The sequence below is a fragment of the Oxyura jamaicensis genome, chromosome 1 (assembly GCF_011077185.1).
Source record: "Oxyura jamaicensis isolate SHBP4307 breed ruddy duck chromosome 1, BPBGC_Ojam_1.0, whole genome shotgun sequence".
Taxonomy (NCBI): Eukaryota; Metazoa; Chordata; class Aves; order Anseriformes; family Anatidae; genus Oxyura; species Oxyura jamaicensis.
In genome coordinates this window covers 133,082,557-133,102,896 of record NC_048893.1, presented here as the reverse complement: position 1 = coordinate 133,102,896, position 20,340 = coordinate 133,082,557, and the positions used below count along the sequence as shown (strand labels likewise).

Here is a 20,340-nt window from a genome sequence, read left to right as displayed (position 1 = left end):
CTGTAGAAACTAGGAACACTCCCAACTCCTGGGCCCAGGTGCGAGAGCTGGCCAGAAGCCAAGGCTATATCAGGACAAGATCAAGGTAACCCTATCCCTTCTCAGCCCACACCTTGCTTATCTGGAGGAGGAAGCCTGGGCAATGAACACCTCCTGCTAGCTCCCTGCTCTGGACAATGAAGGTGCCAGAAAAAACAGAACAATTTTTTTTGTACAGCACTAGACACTGAAAACTGTGCAGCCCACTACCAGTCTTGTTCACTAGGAAATAAATACTGTGCTTCCCAGGTGTGTGTCCATGGCATAGAAACCACCCCTGCTACAAAAGACTGAGTAGCTTTCAGACTATAGACAAGAGATCAGGATGTGTCCTCTCTTTCTCCCACCAGGCAGATGGAACTCTACTTCATATGCTCTGTGAACTCAATGACTATCTCACTGTTGTGGAGGTTTCACAGGATTTTGAATATAGTTTACAAAATGAAGGCAACAGAAGCATGCAGAAGGAGTTGAAGGTAAGGTTTTCAGTTGTTCTCATGTTTCTTTTAAGGCAAAGAATTCATCTCTGGCTGTTGTGGGAAATGAATGCAGTGCAGAAACAACTGCTTGAGCTAAAGGACAGCTTGAAACAATCCCTTTGAGCATTTCAATGTGTGCTGGGTCAGAAGCCTTCAACCGTCACTGTTGCCAATACTATCAGTACATGGCACATTTTCTTACCCAAAGTTCTGGTTTCATGAAAGCACATTAAAAAGACATTTCCACTTGTTGTGGAAGTTGTGAGAAGCTTGAAGATACAAAATAAGGGTTTTCTAAAGACTCCAAACCTAGAAAGTGAAGTAAAAGAAAGTTGTTGACTTTTTGGCAGAGTATGACGAAGGGGATCAGCTGAGAATTTAAAAAAAAAAAAAAAAAAAAAAAAAAAAAAAAAAGGTATTGGCAACCTGGTCACGTTGTTGTTAGCTGTTTCACTGTCAATTGCAGTGGTTCTAAAAAAAAAGAAAATCCTTTACATCCACCACAAAGATCTGTGGGCATATGACTAGTTTTATTTTTCTTCAGGAGGATTCAGTTTTCTAAGTTCAGAACCTGAAGCCTTAATTCTCATTCTGTAATTAATGAGGCAACAAGTAATAATAACCAGCTCACTCAAATGTTCCTGTTTTGGAGACGTCTCTTAATTCTCACTTGTCTTCCTAGGACTTTTTCCTTGGGAAACTTTCCAAGTGACTCCTAGCTTCTTTGACTTTCATTGCTCAATGTTCAACATTGGTGCACTTCAGCAGAGGTCAGTGCTGAAAGGAACAGGATTACTTCAAATGTCTTGTTAGCTATGACAATTTATTAATCACTGTCGGTGATTAATCATATGGGGTTTGCCTTTACACAATACTTTTGATTCCTGTTCAAGCCATGAATCACAACAATTCTAAATATACTCCTGTAGAGCTATTAGTCTTTTGTTCCCTATTCTATACTTGTACAGTTAATTATTCTACCTGAGTTTATAGTCTGACATTTGCCCTTATTAAATAGTACCCTTTCTCTTTTTATAACATCTCCCTCTGAATCAGGATCCCATTGAAGTCTGATCCTGTTTCCCAATGAACACAGACAGCTTGCCAGTGTCTTTAAATATAATAATTACATTTTCTATTCAATCACCTAGATAATTAAAGAAAATATCTGATAATATCTCTCCCTTGAGCATATGAAAACGCTCAAGTAATCCTTTGAGCATTACATTTTCAGGATGTACCTGAACCACTGATAATAAAATCTCAAGTAGAGTTTTCCAATGAGTTTGGCAACCATTGTATTTTCACCTAAATATTCCTCAGTCTGGTTATGGAAACTCTACGTGTCATAGTGCCAGAAGTCTTGTGTAAGTCAAAGTGTATGGCACGTATTGATTTTCCTCTCTATTACCTGGTGGTAGAAAGAAACTGGTTTGTTTTCATATGATTTGTTTTTATGGAATTTCCTCTAGTCATTACTCCTATCCATATTTTCTTCTAGCTCCTTAGAAGATGTCTGTATGATAATTTTTCATACTGGTTTTGGTCCACTGGTAGAATTATTAGGAGCTATGAGTTTCCGTACAATTATTTCTGGTGCCTGGTACCTGACAGCACACACATGAGCACTTCTAGCAGCCATGGCAGCAGAACCCTGTGCACATTAAAACTGCTACTGATAAAGCAAGCCATACTGGTTACCAGTGTGGAAATAATTGCCTACTGGATGTGTTTGCATCAGCAATGGTTTTATTGTAAGAAGAACTAAAACACCATTTAAAAAAAAAAAAAAAAAGGCTAACTCACACCTAAACTTCATTCTGGTTTGTTTAAATTGTAGTAACAGAGGAAATTGTCTGCTATGTTGCCACTGTTGGGCTTTAAAACAAAATCTTCTAACCGCAGATGAAATCTCAGACTTTGACAACAAACCCAGGCCAGTCTTCCATCATTCTCTGTGCTGTGTCAGTCTTAGCCAGTCTCCCTCTCCAGAGATTGAGGGTTATTGCTCTTCCACTAGCAGATAGATGGTCAAGCCATTGACAAAAATGAATGACATCTTCTAAGGATGGTTTGTGAGTGAAAATAGCCTATTTCTGCTAATAGCCATTCTCTTAGGCCATATGGTGAATACTGATCGTACAGCTGTAAGACAAAGTCTTGGTGGTCATTTTACTTTCTGACATTCCTCATGTAGCAAAGTGCTTTCCAGTATTTTAAAAATAAAAATTAGAGCACTCATTCACAAATATAATACTTATAAACTTATGTTTCAGCTAATCATTTTTGTAATTTCAGTTTAAGATGTGTGTCTTAGTAAACTGAGAAGAAACTCTGCTAACCCAGAAGCATACCCCACTCATTGTGAAGTAAGGACAGCAAATGGGACAAGAGGTGGCAGGAGAAAAATAGAGTCTTGTTTCAGGAGTCTGGACTAGGATGTAAAAATAAATGGTTTGTCTCTTAACATCACTGATTTTCTCTCCAATGCCAAGCACAGTTATTATCATGCACACATAAAAATATCAGTCTTAATAGTGGCATTTCATACCCTCTGAATTCTTGGTGAGCAAGACTATTGTTCTTTTATATTTTATTTTATTTTATTTTATTTTATTTTATTTTATGTAGGTTATTATTTGTAAGAAAACCATGGAACCACTGAGTTTGTAACTTTATCTTGCTCAGCACATTTTTTGATGTTTCCACTGTATATACAGAATGTTTATGTTTATAAAATGTGTAGACATATATGTTAGAGCAATGTTTTCCAGACTCAAATTAAAAATAACAAGATTTCCTATTTTTCACATTACTGTCTCTGTCCCATCTGTAAAAACATTGATCATATTCAATCTCTAACAATATTTGAAAAGTGCATTCTATTGTGTCAAGATATGCCATGGGAGCTGACAGCCTACATCCCAACTCAACTTTAATGTCTTATGATATCCCTGAACAACTTTGTCAAGATTCACTGCATTTATTTATTTATTTATTTTTCAAGTGCTTCCAGCTGGAGAAAAGAATATTTGCATATTTTTGCTACTACTGATTATAAGCTTTCTAATGTTGTTTATGTTGAATTTTGCAAAGTACTAAGCTAGAATTTCGGTACTCAGAATTGAAAGTTTGTTGTTATAATATAAACATTATTTCTAAAACACAAGTAACTGAGAATTTTAGTTGCAAGGAATTTCATACTATATATAATAATGATACATATAGGTTGTGTAGATATTCAATGTATAGATTCAACTTAATGTTCGTATTAAATATAAGAAAAATGTTGCTTTATTTCCATGATGACAGTGGAATTAATACCCTTATCTATAAGTCTCTAGTTATTGGATTTGGTTTATTGTAGGTCAGTATGATTCAAAGTAGAAAATGATGTTGCATAGTATTGGCTTGAAAAGATTTGTCACATAGCAAAATATTTTAGCTACTCTTTACTAATTTAGAAAATGCTAGGAGGTTACCTGGCAGACAAGAGATTAGATGTACACATCTTACTACATCTGCATTCTCAGCATTCATCTTTATGGATATTCATTGGCCAACAAAAGTGCCATTTAGATCTACTGCTTCTGCTGTTCCAGCAGCTTTTCTTGTTATGATGCTGCCTGACAAGTTTATTCTTCCTGACACCTTCAAGAATAATTTATCTGCTGAAACGCAGAATATTCCAGCACAAAAATTTACTTTTCTCAGTCTGGTCAGTTCTTCAACACATATGGATCCAGTTCTCATTAATATAAGGACTTCTTTAAAGTGAACAGATTATAGGAATTACAACTATAATTATACCTATTCTCACTGGCACTTATATGGTTATGGTATTCCAAAGGCTGCAAGAGAATACCCAGCCTCATGTTCACCCTTGGATATTGCCAAGTACCAGCATGTGACAACCAAAGACTCTGCTGTCTCATCATCTGCCTGAAGTGGCAACAGACTGAAGATCAGTTCATACCTTTGTTTAGCGCTGAAAAGACTGGAAAGAGAGAAAAGGCATGTGGGGAGCCCCCTGGAGATACCCTCCCACCACATGCAACGTGCATGCATCCTTGTAGCTCTAATTGTTACCCTCAGTGTAAGGGCTATCACAGTTCAATGACAATAAAATTCAGAAGCAGCTGTTGGTGTACGTACATGGGTGGCTAGACCAAGTTTCCCCATGCAGTGGTTTGAGCTGATGAACCGCAGTCCCTCAGCTGTCCAGGATCATGGTGCTGTGCTTTTCCTCTCATTGCCTTGTCAGTGTGGTGCTCTGCCACCCAGACCCACACCTCTCTGCACGAGCGTCTCCCTGTTCAACAGGAGCCTTCTCCAAATGGCCTTCAGTGCAGCACACAGCTCAGCCCAACTCCAGATGTTCAGCATCTCAATAAAGGCTTCAAACCAGATTCAGTAAAAAGCTTCCAGGCTTGATAAAGCTTGGTAAATGGCAATTACTGATCACAGAATCACAGAATCATCTAGCTTGGAAAAGACCTTCATGATCATCAAGTCTAACCATCAGCCTGACCTACCAAGTCCCATCATTAAATCATGTCCTTTAGTTTGGAGGTGGGAGTCTTTCTAACAGCTCACATACCAAAATATTTGCATATTTACAATTTTGTTTGGCAATTACCACTGATTTGTGACATACTATTTCTTTTGTACCACTGTTTATTCCATGTACTTACTCTTGTTGGTGGTTAAACAAATGAACCAGCAGCCACTAAAGTAAGGAAAGAAATATTTTATCAGGGACAGTTGTACAGAAAAAATTCCCATGCTTAAACATTAGCCATGTCCCTATCACCACCTGAGAATGGATACCACACACTTGTGACAGCACAGACATGAGACAAGGCTTGCTTTCCTACTGTCTTTTGAGAGTAGGTGTGTTGGCATATATGCCCTTGAATACTTTTTAAGACTTTGTCACAGCTGTATATGACCGAAGAAAGAGGTGTACAAAGAATATGTCAATCTTTAAATGGTTCCAGCTTCCTAGGTTAAAGCAACAGGGATGGCTGTGATTCCCTGTAGACACATCCACCAGTTTGAACTGGTTCAGAGTAAGCAAGATGTGACTGGAAGACTTTCTCCGATTTGTGCTTGCAAACACACAGAGGTTTCTGTCTTGCAGAATGTCAGTATGGCTCTGTTGTGTATCTTACTCCATTAAGTCAGTCCCCAAAAGAAATGCAGCACAACCTCCAGACTTCCTCCTACCCTGATGCAAATTAGCTGTCACTGTCTTCAGCAGGGATTTTGTTTGCACATAGAAGTCTGAAGTTGTACCAAGAAAGCAACAACAGCTCACCTTCCCCTGCCTCCTCATCTTTCTTCTCTTGGCAGACGTGCCAGCAGTGCTCCTACAACAAAGCACAGGCCACCGCTGACTCTTTGTCTGGAGGTCTGTCACCACACCATCAGTTCTGCTGTCTGCTGTCTGCTGGATGCTTGTGTCATCCAGGTGCCTCATCAGCTTAGACAGAAGTTATGTCTGGTCTTTGGTCTCTGGAGTTTGTGCAATGTTTTCTTCTCTGTGTGAAAATACTGCTGTTATTTTCCATTTTCAGATACGCAGAAAGGATGTTTTTTGAGAGAGGACTACTCCATGGATCTACAGAGTTATTAAGTAGAAAACTGTCTGCTCTACTTGAGGGTTAAGTAATGTACATCTGCACTTATTCTTTAATCACACATTTCCATCTCCTTACTTCATACAATAGAATAGGTGGTAAATCCCTTATGTCTCTTTTACATTGCTTGACAGGTTCCAACACTGTCCAATTTCCAGAAATACAAAAATGTTATCTCACTCCTGCTTATTGCTAGAAGGGTATTTGCACCATTCCAGTGAACTGAAGGTGCTATTATTGCCAAGGCCCCGTGTTTGTTGTTTTTGTCTGCCTAATACTACTGGATTTTATTGTATACAGGAAATTCATCTTTCTCTCCTATATGTCATTTTCAGAGCTATATATGCAGTTTTAGTGTGCATTCCTGCAAGTAAATTAATATCAAGTGGCAAAATATTCTGTCACTGTTAGACATTTCAAGGTCTGTAAGGGAAAATAAGAAGATAATTATGGGTTACAAGAACATGGCAAAAACTGTGATTCCCTGTAATGTAGCTATTAAACAGAGAAAATGTATTAATTTTCAGCATATCATTAGGAGTGTTAGTATTCGCTTTCTTCCTTAGAAGACTTTCTTTACTACATGCGCTGGACTGTCCCATTAGAAAAAAAAAAAAAAAAAAAAAAAAAAAAAGTATTGTAAAAGTAAGGATTGTACATGTCATTCTTCACAGAAAATAGAATAAACGTGAATAGACTGGATTTTGAGCAAGCGTAGGGCAAGTTACTAAACCACTTACACAAACTGAGGCAGTTCACTTTTGTTTGCTGTCATAATTCCAAAGGTTTCAACGAGTTTATGATAATTTTGACCTGAAGAAATTCTGTTTCGTTATTCTAACAGCAGCATGTTCATCTGAGCTTTCTTTTAATAATCTGCCTTCTGTGGTAAAATCTGAAGGAGCAAACCTTATTTGCCTCTTTGTCCTACTTCTCGATACTTCAGCCAGGGATGAGTGAGACTACAGAGAGTGCCATGGCTTTCCAAGGCATCCTGAAATTTATATGTCTCTATGCGTTAAAGAGCTGCCTGAGAAAAACAAGTGAAAGAAAGCAAGTATATGCAGGCAATATAAACCTTTTCTTTTTGTTTTTCCTTACTCATATGTTCTTGTGTAAGGGAACAAAATCTAGTGTACTCAGACAAATGATACTTTACTACTGTCTACTCTAATAAATGTTTAAATAAAATTTCTTCACCAAAATGCAGCCCAGGGAAGTTGAGGAATGATTATGTATCCAGGTCAACTTGTTTACAGCTGAGGCCAGCCCAGCTTGGAGAGCCAGCGAAGCATATATTTAATATAAAACATATTCTCTCACATAGGATGTTACTGTTTGCTAATAATTCAGATCACAGGATGGGGGCTAAACAAAAGAGTAAACAACCTGAAAAAGAGAGAACAGCACCAGTGGTTGCAATTTAATTTTAATGTTTTTATTATTTGCTGTCCATATAACTGTTTTTTACATAACCAGGCTTCAGACACTAGCACTGCCTTGGATTGTTCTTTCTGTCTGACCTTCATGCCTCCCATCAGCCTCATCTTTTGGTCAATTCCTTCCTTCCATTCAGAGGGCCAAGCTGCAGTGATATTCAGCTGGCTGCTGCTGAATATCCCCCTGCCAGAGCAGGTGCTCGCTCCATGGTGCAGGCAGGGTCTGCGTCCACGCAGCACAGGGTGCTCCATCAGAGTTCGACCCCTCAAGGCAAAAGGCCCCACCTGTGCCAGGACCCACACACATGCTTCGTGTGTGCGTGTGGTTTTCATGCACATGCAGCACTCAGACCTCTGTGTTCTTAACATTTATTATTTACACTTACGATGCATCTTCTACTTCTGCACTAAGCTATGCCTCCCTTGACAGAAATACTTTGTAGCATTAAGTTTAATGAAACTGAGTTTAAGAAATAAAACATAAAAGAAAGAAAAAGCATAAGACAACTTTCCCAGCATTTGCACTGAAAATGGGTAATTTAATATCTCACACTAAAGCAAACTAATTATTTCTACAGGGACCCTCAATTAGAGGAGTATTTTGCAAGTCACGTGGGAGCGTTTGATCTCTTCATGTGAAAAAGGGTAGGACACTATTAATTTCAAGCAGAGACAATCATATAATTAATTTACCCAGCAGGAAAACAGAGTTCATTGAGCAAGTGTGCCCAGAGCTGTTAGTGCCAGGGAATGACCTCTCACATCTGATTTTACACTGTAGTAACTAATGGCCCAGCTCTCTAGAATTACCTCTTTGCTCAGTAAACTTAAAGGGAAAGCACTTCTAAGACCTGTAACCACAGTCTCTGTTTTGTTCCCTCCAAAAATACCTGCGCCTGTCACAGTGAAGATTTGGAAACGTTCATCTCAGGAATGTTTCTGTACAGTTTTCTGTAGCTGATATTCACTGCAAATGTCCACCTTGGGTTCTGTTTTTTTTACTTCAGCACTTTCAAATGTGTTGGTACATTATCTGCTGATTCAGACTTTAATTCTATTTATGGTCATTTTTAGGAAACATTATTTTGGAAGTTCAGAGCCTTGCCAGTTCCCACACAAAGCTCTGAAAGATTGTTCTTCCTCAGAGAAATAGCTTTTTCACACAAATATTTTGCATTATTATGCAATACAATAAGTAGGTGAAAAACAATACAATAGAGTATATAAAGAAACCATGAATAAACACAGTACAAAGGTGAGGCAGACTACCTTCACTGATATCAATTATGTAAAGCAGGATGCCTTTCTCTTCAGAGATCTAACTTTTACTTTTAAAAATCACTAACTTGTTGACAGTCCATTAAGGTCAAAATCTTTTCTAGGTTATCTAGAGTTCAATGGTCAATTTTCAAAGGTTTCAGGCAACTGCAAGTGAACACTGCCTCAGGACTCTTATTATCACTAATAATGTGATAATCTATGACATAAACTAAGAGTATATTGCTATTTTACTGTTTACAGTTGAAACTGGCTTTGCCTTGCTAACAGAATCCCAGCAGAGCTATCCATCTGACACTTTCCCCTTATTTCATATTTTATTACACAGTGCCTATGGCTCTTCTACCCAAATACATCTAAACCTACACTTGTATTAAATGAAACTAGTTTCAATGTTTTCTTATGCTCTCTAGTGTACTAAAATTCTTGTTTTGTGACTCTGAAGGCCCATTTCCACAAACCTCCATCCTCTGTGAGATGGGTGCATGGTGTAAGAGAGGAGATAGTTTGTCCCCTGAAAGATGAGACAGTAAAGATCTTCATGTTGGAAGGTGCTACTGATGAAAGAGATACTCTGCTTTCTCTTTGATGTGCAGTTTGATGTAGGTTGTTTTGTCATGTTTGCAACTCTATCTTTCTACAAAGATCTTAACTGGACAAATAATATTGTACCATACGCAATCAGCCATATTTTCAAACCAAGACATCCTTTGGTGCATTTTTTAATGAAAACTTCTGAAAATCAGTCCATTTTTGCAAGTGATATAGGAGACTTGCCCAAAGCACAATACAGTCACTGAGTTTATGTTTGTATTAGAGATTAGAGAGTGCTACAGGATATTCCCTGAAACTGAAGCTGTTGAAAGGTGTTATTTCAGACAGTCCCCATTTCAGACAGTCCCCCCAGGTGTATCTGTGTATCCCTTTTGGAGAGTGAGAGACTTCAACAGGCCACCTTTTGCCAGCTGTTTTCAGGGCCATACTAATCCACTGCTAAGTAATCTACTGCTAAGTAAATCCACTGCTAAGTAAACTGGTGGAAGTTTACCTCTGTTTGCCTATTGATTTGCCTAATAATTGTAAGGATTTGGGAAGGATTTCTTTTCCAGGTCCTGATGTGACAGGCAGAGAAACACCCTCCCAGTTTCTCACTGAGTGCACCTTTCCTCTCTTCCACTGGCTGGCCACAGGCCTGATCCATGTTATAGAAAGCCATGACCTGAGTCCAGACATTTGTACCACCTGTTCTGCTTACACCTAAGTCTGAGTTGAGGCCAGATCTAACTGGACCAAATCCTGGAGTAAGAATATTCAAGCCCAAACTGGGAGTGGCACAGCCTGGGTGGATTAGGCATCAATAGTGCTGAATACTATGAGCTCAGTTAAAAGTTTACGCACAGTGAGTTGTTGTTGTTGTTGTTTAATTCTCTAAGCACAGTGGATCCAAATATAACCATATCTGCAGCCCTCTGTGGAGGTCCAAGTTTCAGAAAGCCATATTGTTGATAAACCTGCCTGAGGTTTGAATCCTCTATTTCTAACCCATGGTAGTAACCCGAGATCTCCACTCCCTACACACATATTCACATTCATGCAAGAAAAGGAAGCTAATAAAGATGCAGGCAAGTTTTATGAGAAGATCCATACCTCTACCCATGGCACAAGAGCTGACTCTCTCTGTATCTTCTGTAGGTCTAAATGTGGTGCTTAGCAAGAGCTGACAGGGACATAGGGTAGGGTAACCTCTACTCTCAACAGCATCTTCATGCTTTTAAGGTTTTCTTCTGCTGGAGAATACCAGCAACAACTGGATAGCAACAGAATCAGAAATAGATAAAGAGCAAAAATATGTCCTTTAAACTTTCTTTTCCTTAAAAAATGCAGCACTGACCCATCAAAGGCCATTAGGCTTCTTGTGATCTCTCCTTGGGGGTCACTTGAAGATGCGCCTTCCATACATATTAGACTACAGGCTGGTAAGATACAGCTTCAGTGAAATATTACAGCCACGTTAAAATAACAGATTGCAGTGACAAGCTGGTATCGGTAGCTGGGGAGATAGTGAAATGAAATCTCTTCAGAAAACAGACTGCACAGAGCAGTTCTGCTGAAAGCTGCCAGTGCCACAGGATGACTTCACACATCTGATTCCCCATCAGTGAAGGCAGGTGGGGCTACGTGGTGTGCTGCAGGCACTAGGTTGCTTCCCTTGCGTGATCAAATACAAGGCTGAAGCAGAGACTGAGGCAGATAATCGTACGGCACAACCACTCCTATTTTCTAACTGTCTACAGATGATCTTATGAAAAAGAAATGATCAGGAGGAAGCAGGACAGTATAAATGAAGATAATGATGCTGACTTCCTTTGCAAAGTGTTTTCAGATTGACAGATAAAGGCACCACCCGAAAGCTAAGTGTAGTAATATATTAGTAACACTATTTAGCAAACTAATGCATTGAAACTTTTTGAATGAGGAAATTTAGAGTGACTGCAACTTCTAAAGCCAAAAAGACCTCACAACAGCTCTCCCAAGCCCTTGCTTGCAGAAGTAGGATTTGACAATGCTTCAGAAGTATACCTTAAATATGCTATTCAGCACTGCAGTAACTCAATTATTTTCTTTTATTATTTTTTTTTTAATTTTTTTTTCATTTTATCTTCTCATTTTAAAGTCATCTTTGAAATAAGTGACATCATGGCTCTACCAGCTGGAGAATGGCACAAACAAAGTGTACTGGAAGAGGAGTGACAGACTGCAGGGCAGCTCTAATTAATAAATGTCTTGCCTTGCCAGGCGCAAAGTGGTGGGGTATTGACCCGACAAAGAAATGGAGCCAGTCTGTTAGCAATATACTACTAATTAAAGCAGTGTATACGTGTTTTGAGAAAGTACTTAGCAGGGGGCTGTCTGGAAGCAGGGAGGTTGTTGGGGCTTCGTTTCTTTGTTTACTGCTCCTTCCTGTCTTCCTTTGCTGTGCATTTTTCAGTCCGGGAGCGGAAGGCGAGCTGGCAGGGCGCAGCTCTGCTGCAGCAGTGACAGACGCCATCACAGCCCTCGCTCCTATGAGGCATGGACTTTAAGTGAGTGCTTGCTTTGAGAAAACATCAGCACAGAGCACTGCTGAAGCAAAAAGTCTTGCATGGGGTTATAGGCAATTCCCAAAGTGATATTAAGCCTCATGTGTACTTTGGGGTAGGATTTGTAATTAGAAAGGCTTATTTATGATGACCCTATGGGGTTCTCCATTAAAGTGAACTATCAAATGTCCATATATGCTTTATTCCACTGTCTGTATGTTCACTTTCTCTTAGGCATGTGAAAAACTGTAGGTAATCATTATATAAGGTGATATTTGTCAAGTGTGTTTTCTCTCTCTTGTGTACCCACACTTCTTTTTCTGTTGTTAAAAATCTTTCTGGGCATCACTAGTACTTCTTTGGCATACGAAACTTTTCTAGTGCCTAAACAGGACTGATTAGAAACGGGAAGTGACTAGATGCAAGGTAGTTTCTCAGCTTGATGGAACATGGGGTGCGGGGTTGCTTTAACCACTGCAAAGTGCAAACCATCTATAAAGCAGGTTAGCTTTCAAGCCTGTTGTGCATATGCAGTGGCTCCTGGGTACCTTGCAAGCTGGAAAGCCTGGAGTCTATACCATGTGAACACTGGGATACCCATTCTCAAAGAATCCTTATAATCTTTCTTTTTTTTTTTATGTTGTTGTTGTTGTTTAATTCTCTATTTCTTTCAAAAAGTTTGACAAAGCTGTCCAAGCTTTCCTATTCTATGTAACTTTTAAGCTCCTTATAGATGGTGCGTACCCCAAAGCTTTTACCCTGGCTTGTTGTGCTCACATAGACTTCTGGCAATATTAGGTTTGTCTTGGGCTTCTCCCAGAGCAGGACACCAATGTCCACATCTCTAAAGTATGCTAGTGGCTTAGCAATACTCATGTCTGCACCTCTGTCCTCAGCTCAGGCTGGTTTGGAGATTACCTGTTCCAGGAGACATGACAATGGAGGCAAATTGATGCATGCACTGTACAGAAGTTTTCAATATAAAAAGTTTTGTACAAGTAAGTAGTAAATGGTGCAGGCAAAATAGTAATTATAATCTGGAAGATGAAGCTGGTCTCTTATTATTTGTAAATAAAATATTCTTTGGGGTTTGATCAGTCTTCTTTCATGATTCCTGATCCTCTTGTTATGAGGTTGCTCAGATATTTATCTAGGGCTTAAGGGTATTTTTTTGACCTTTGTCCCACACATAGTTTGTTTTGTCTGACAGAGCAGCTCATTCACTGGTTTCACTGCACTCAGAAAAAAAGGCTGCTTTTCTTTCAACTTAAATACACTGTACTTCTTGAGAAGGAGGAGTACCTGCTTCCTTTTTTCCTTTTTATTTTTTTAATCATTTCATGCTTGTACCAGATTATGTGGTAAAGCTGGATTCTGCCAGGACACACATCTATCTTAGTACCAGAGCAAAAGTCATTTAGTGCAAACAGTACGTTTTGCTTACTCTGGAGCTTCTTTTACAGAGAACAAGCAGTAGGTGATTATCCAAGGCTCAATGATGATTTATTTTAAATTGAAGGCTTGAATTACATATGAAACTTATAACAAATTGATAAATTGCCCCAAAAGGCCAAACTTCCCAGCAAACAAAATTAATGTAGAAAGGTCTCCAAAACACTTTTCCCAAGATGTACATTAAGGTCAAAAGTTAAACAGTCAGTTCTACAGCTTAGGCTACACAACCCAAGTTAGGATCATGGTAGTAAAGACTATGTTCATCCAACAAGATGCAGTCACCTGCTGCATACATATCTACATATAAGCTATTTGATAACCTTAGGTGTGATTTCTAGGGTGCAATTTACCTGATCTGTTGCAGAAATCTACTTGCATGTTGTCTCCCTCCCTTGAATATAGTTCCTCTGGTCAAGTACCTTAGGAACCTCAGTTCAGTCTTTTTTGATGGTGTCTTGCAATTTAAAGGTGGCACAGTTAAAATTATCTGGGATGACATATCCTCGTAATTACACTGTAATCATTATCAAGGACACATTTGCTTTTACAATTACAGCAATGGAATTACATTTCTGCAATAAAATTGGGCTCTGTTAAATGAGATGCTGGTTTTCCACCTTCAAGGTACTACCAATTTCCATATCCTATTTTCTGTGTGCACAAATAAAAAAGGATGTTATCATCTTGACCCCCAAGCTCATCTTGAATTTCAGTAGCTCTGCTGTGCTTTTTCCATTTCATGCACCAGCACCTCTACAACTTCTTAGATGGCAAATGGATTTACAAAGAGAATCCTTCCAAACAATGAGAGGGTAACAGTTACACAGGTACAATAAGATCTGATTTCATTTACATAGGATGCATGAGAGGAAAAGTGCATTACTCAAGATAGGGATCATCAATTAAGAACAGCAAGGTAAATTTACTGATAGAGTGGGTATCGTATAAGATTTACTATCGACAGTGTTTTTAACGATAAATAATTAGAAGTTATTTCCACATATATTCAAAATCAAATAATGAGAGGCATTTTTTCTGTATACAAATATGGAAGATAGAAATTATTTTTCAGATTTATTACCAAATAAATACAGACATGACATTTGGCAAACACTTGCCTGGTACTGAACCTCCCAGATATGTATTGATATTCTGTTGGTAGCAGGGGATGACATAAATCTTGCAATTATAATGAAAACTCAGCCCTGAAGCTGTTAACCTAATACCTACTTTTAGGAGAAAAAATACCATTTGGAAAGCTTTTATGCACTAGGATAAAATGCCAGACATCAGGAACAAATAAATGGTTGATACTTGTATAAATAATTTGTAATAGCAAATTTATAATTTTCATTCCAAAGAACCACTTTGTTGTTATGGAATGGGCTTTTGTTCCCTGTGTCCTTAGTATCTTGGTTCTAGTGTTAATATGTAGTAAATACCGCTGAGGAGAACAGTTTGTTAGAAAACTTGCTTAGTAACTTCTATTACAGTAATTATTTGCCATGCATATCCATCACTACACATGAAACAGATTTTTAATGGGAGTAGGTTAAATTCCATGCCAGGCTAACTCTGCTAGGAAAGCCTTGAACACAGTACCACGTAGCATGGCACAAAAGAAATGAACTTCTACAGCAAAAGTTTCTGCTGTAGACCTAATATCTAAACTGTACGTTGTAGAAGGGGTTTTTTCTTTGGATTAACTCTAGCTTGGTAATGGAGTCTGAATATCCACTGTAGAGTGCCTTAGGCTCCTCTTTCATTTCAATTTCACCTGAGAACACGTCTAAGTACTGAATATAGTTTCTTGACAAGAACCAATGTTCAATGTGTGGGGAGATTAGAAGATTCTCTTCCAAACCTCAATTCCAGTTTGAACTGAAACACTAATAAATGTACCTACTAAACATGATGCAGACCTCTTCCCGCCCCCACCCCAGCTACTCCTCTTACAACAAACAAAAAGAGAGAAATTAAAAGTGGTCTTGAGCTTTCTTCCTGACTGTACTAATCATGGTGCCTCCTCTGTAGGGAGCAGTGGACACTTCTGCAGAATACCATTGAGGCATACAGGTATAATGGGTAGTTAGAATCAAGCTGGTATTTAACCGTTTTGCTGGAGTGATCTTGGTAGCATCAGCACAGTCTTTAAGATAGGATTTTGCAAAAGTCATATACTCCATGAAGGAGCACAGCACGTCCCAGGTTCACAATAGGTAGATAGATGCTGTGTGCATTGGGCCACATCCCAAAGGTGTCCAGGCTGTTCTGGTTTTCACCTTTGGATGATCTGTAAAGAATTAGAGAGCTCTTGTATTCAAATTTGGCACAGGCAAAGGAGATCAAGATATCATGCTTCTTCTTTATGAACCCAGAAGGAGATTGCCAGTGACTGATCCAAGACCTATTGCTAGTGAAGTTCTACTGCTTCAGTACTGCTTCTACAGCTGTCCATTGAAACACAAATCTATTAGAATCGGTAACCCGTTTCATGACATTTCCTGATACAATTGAACAGAAGAAATACATTAATTGTGCTTAGTTCATTTTATTTAATTGCTGCATTTTAATGTATGTTAAAAGTCATTTACATATGCTTTAGCATTCTATATTATGGTTTATATCTTGCTGAAATGCAGAAATCTTGTTTTTCTGAACAGAGATGTTCTAGAATTTCTTTTGTTTCTTTAAAAAGTTCAGAATTTCAACTTTTGCTTTAATTTAGAAAGAAAACAGAATTTGAAACAGATTTCTCATGAGAAAAAGCAGTATCTCTCATCTGTCCATCTCTAGTCCATGATCCTCTATTCACCAATTTCTTTAAAATAAAATATGAAAAATAGTACTTCATTATGGCTGGCTGCGGTGATAACTTAAAAGGCATGCTGAATTCTGCCTCCTTTGGCAGAATTTGTGTTTTATCTACCTCTCATTTCTATTCCTTTATCTGTACTTCATATGACTTTGTCCTCATCCTGCAGTCTTTGAAGGCAACAGTAAGAGATCAGCAGGAGCAAAGCTAAGGTCTAAGGCTCACAGTACTTGAAATGACAGCACATGAACTGATTGATTCATCCTCAAACTACCCTTTGGCTTCAAGAACACTCCATTTAGAGACAACATTCCTCCTTCGTGCTATCAGTGGCAAGATCATGGCCATAGGCTTTCTCTAAGTGCTTTGGGCAGGGAGATGTCTCCCTGCATTTGTCTAAAAAGTGACACTAAAACCCAAAGATTCTGTGGCAATGAAGTAATAATAATGCTGGATTTTGACTATGTGCACATTTTGCATCCTTTCCCCTCCAATTTCAGCACACATTTTCAAATGCAGTATGTGCAGCCAAGTTAAAGCCTTTAAAACCTGCCCTTGTGAAATGGCTGTTAATGGTATACTTTATCTCAGTTAAATTTACTTACAGAAATATAGATCATAAAGCTGTTGTTCTTTAATATGTTTGAATTCCCATGCACAATGAATTGTAATGCACTGGCGTTATATCACTGTTTTATTTCATTATAATATTTTGCAATATTCATCAAACTGACAAGTGCTGACAGATGCTGTATTATGACATGTTTACTTAAACCTCCAGTTTATAGTAATTCACGTTATTTTAAATTTGCCCATAAAATTAAGTAATTTTCTTCAAAACCAAAATTTTCTTTATGGAATACAGGTTAGCTGTGAAGTCCAGTTCAGACAGGATCATAATTACCTACTGACGCTACTTTTTTTTCTCTCTGTAGAGATTACTTTATAAGCAACCACTTCAATAGGGATTGAATGATTAGAGTAATTATAAAGAAAAAATAAAATAAGTAAATAAATAAATAAATAAATAAAAGGTTAGCTTGCCTGGATGGAGCCAGCAGATTTTCAGATCACATGTAAGAGAAGAAACAGGATTTGGAATGTTCATTCAAGCATGTAGATGCTAAGATGTGTCATGGTTCTTTCACTTGGCTTACCCTGCAAAAAACAGTTTCTTAATGTCCCCATAGTAACCTCTTTATCTAACATTACTTTAGTAAATTAGAAAGCATGGTCTTTGAAGGCAATAATTCCCTTAATAAAGGAGGATAAGAAGCCTGCCAGAGGGACCCATAAATGTTGCTACAATTATCTCAGTAAAAAAAAAAAAAAAAAAAAAAAAAAAAAGTATATGAAGGTATTACATAATCAGATGAAAATTCCTACTAGATTCTAATATATTTGAAGACTGAGTTTTAGGTGACATTCCTCTCATCACACACAAGTGTAAAACATTACCTGTAGGAAAAGATTAATGTTTCAAAATCTAAGCATAAAGCAACATTAAAAATGACATCAGAATGTAAATATCTACCTACAATGAGTTTTCTGATTGCTGTAATCTGAACTGCATTATCTTATCTGCTGGAGAATAGAAAGCTGTATCAGAAGTGTGGAGCTGAAAATGTGCACTGCGTTACTCAGTAGAGGTGGAAATGATAAGTGATTAGAAGAATAACGGACTTGAATGTTAGTATTCAGTTCTCCAATTTTTAAACGCCATGATTCAGCTTACTCCTGAGACATCCCCCTCAGTTCCAGGTGAGAGTTCTTTGGAGTAAGTCCTACTCAGCTTAGTAGGGACTACAGAATCAAGTGCAAAAATAATTTATCTTTTCTCATAAGTACTGTTATTCTACATGATTTTTGTTACTAAAAATTACTGGCTATCCCTTAGCCTGAGTAAACTCCACAGAGTGAGAACCCAGATTTACATGTTCTGAATTGCCCAGTGGAGGAAGCTCTCTCTCTCTCCATCAGCTAGGCTGGTCAGGGAGGTGAGGTTTGCAAAATTAAAGTAGTCTTTTAATTGAGCTCATAAGAAGTTTCACTTTCTAATTATTTTCCTCTGATTTCCTTTTGCTGAGGATGTCTTCTGGGACACATTCTTAGTTTCTTCTACAGCCCGGTGACATAAATACTTGACTTCCATTAGAATCTGCACTGTTAGAAGTATCTCATGCAGTTCAGTTTCCTCATAATATCTGTGTGGTCGACTGTCTCTAGGCAATATTATCTAAGTGAATGTATGACTCGAAATGAGGCAATATTATTTTAAGAAAGATCCAGAAATGTCTGCTTTAATTCTCATGTGAATTCTCTTTGGCAGTCTCACTCTTCTTTTGTGTTTTGTGTATTACTATTCCAAAACCCAGGATGGTAGAAGGCAGGCCAAAAAAGCAGATTGGAAATAAATAGCAAAATATGGATGAAAATGATTATCATATTTTAATTAACGATATTCACACTGGAAATTCAAGTCTATGAGTTGTACTTAGTAATGAACATAAATATGCCACATTATCAATGGAGCCAAACCGCATGTACCAAACTGCATATTGAATGCAACAAATGATTCCTCTGTTCAGGAATCTCTTCCAGAAACTGCTGGGGTGAGGTTTGTCTCACTTGATGGTAGTCTTCTAAAATGCAGATGTATAAATCAGGTGAAATAGATTCTCTCTGCTTGTCCTAGCCAGTAGGGAGATATTATAGTTCTAGAGAGAAACTCCTCTGCTGTAGACATCTGTGTAAGATGATGAGGTTTCTAGATGAACCCTGCAGTGACTAGTTCACATACAGAAGTTTTAGCAACCATCATCGGTAACATCACCAGTGAATAACTTCCAGTAGCACAGTCGTATGAGTCCTGAAAATTGCATTCCATTAATGATGACAGCCAGTAAGCTACAGCTCACACATAGGATCTGATCTCATCCACTTATAATGAAAAGCACAGAAGAAGAATCAAACAAGAAATAAAATAAGACAGTTGAAAGCCAGAACAATCGTAATAGCACTACAACTGATCTAAATTAGTATAACCCCCTTTGTTCACACTAACCTGCCTTTTAAGGGGTAGTATTGCTACTATCATTCACACTGGTGTCCACGCATTGCTGTATCAGGTTTACGTGGCAAGGATTTGGTAACAGGGTGGCTGTAGGGGTGGCCTCTGTGAGCAGAGCCCAGCAGCTGCCCCATGTCAGAGCAGAGCCAGCTCCAGACTGCTCCAAAAGGGACCTGCTGCTGGCCAGAGCTGAGCCAGGGAGTGACACTGGGTGGGCCTCTGGGAAGGCAGGTTGAAGGAAGGGAAAAAACTGCTGGGCAACAAACAGCAGTTGGGAGAGGGGAGTGGGAACATGTGAGAGAAGCAACCCTGAAGACCCCAAGGTCAGTGCAGCAGGAGGGCAGGAGGTGCTCCAGGCAGGCAGCAGCAGTTCCCCTGCGGGCTGTGGAGAGGCCCCTGGTGGAGCAGGCTGTCCCCCTGCAGCCCATGGGTCCCACATGGAGCAGATCTCCACGCTGCAGCCCGTGGGTGGAGGAGCCCCCGGTGGAGCAGGTGGATGTGGCCTGGAGGAGGCTGCAGCCCATGGAGAGCCCCCGCAGGAGCAGGCCCCGGGCCGGAGCTGCAGCCCGTGGAGAGGAGCCCACGCAGGAGCAGGGGTCTGGGGGGAGCTGCCGCCCACCTGTGGGGGACCCGTGCTGGAGCAGTTTGCTCCTGGGGGATGGACCCCGTGGTACGGAGCCGTGTGGGAGCAGTTCTTGAAGAGCTGCTGCCTGTGGGCAGCCCCCGCAGGCTCAGCTGGGGAAGGACGGCATCCCGTGGGAGGGACCCCACAGGGAGCAGGGGCAGAGTGACCGTGAAGGAGCGATGGAGACGCGGCGTTAGGGACTGACCATAGCCCCCATTCCCCATTCCACTCTGCCATTCAGGGGAAGAAGGTCGAAGAGGGTGGATGAAGGGAAGGCATTTTTAGTTTTAGTTTCTCACTTCTCTAGCCTGTTAGAAATAGGTGATAAATTATATTAATCTCCCTATGCATAGTCAGTTTTGCCCATCACAATAATTGTTGAGTATCTCCCTGTCCTTATCTCAACCCTTGAGCTCTT

The 20,340-nt window shown here is 39.2% G+C and overlaps 1 long non-coding RNA gene across 1 annotated transcript; it reads left to right on the top strand.

The window, feature by feature from the left end:
- Positions 1–278: 278 nt before the first annotated feature.
- Positions 279–19,496, top strand: LOC118162981. The gene is made up of 3 exons (XR_004748760.1): positions 279–292; positions 14,345–14,349; positions 19,356–19,496. It is a non-coding gene; the product is annotated as an uncharacterized LOC118162981 (long non-coding RNA).
- The last annotated feature ends 844 nt before the right edge of the window (positions 19,497–20,340 follow it).